Genomic DNA, 217 nt, shown 5'->3' on the forward strand with positions numbered 1-217 from the left:
TTAAAACCTTTCCTTTATCTTCTAATTACATACTCTGATGATACAAATTGAATGTGGTAATGACATGAAAATACCATCATAGTGGTAATAGTGACGTTTCCAAGGGTCGTAGGATTGCATTCGGTTGTGTGTGTCTGTCACGTATTTATTTAGTTTTATTTGTGTGTGTTGTTTTTCTGTTTTTCTCTTCTTTTTTTTGTAAGTGTTTCTTTCTGAT

Source organism: Penaeus monodon, chromosome 25 (assembly GCF_015228065.2).
Source record: "Penaeus monodon isolate SGIC_2016 chromosome 25, NSTDA_Pmon_1, whole genome shotgun sequence".
NCBI lineage: Eukaryota > Metazoa > Arthropoda > Malacostraca > Decapoda > Penaeidae > Penaeus > Penaeus monodon.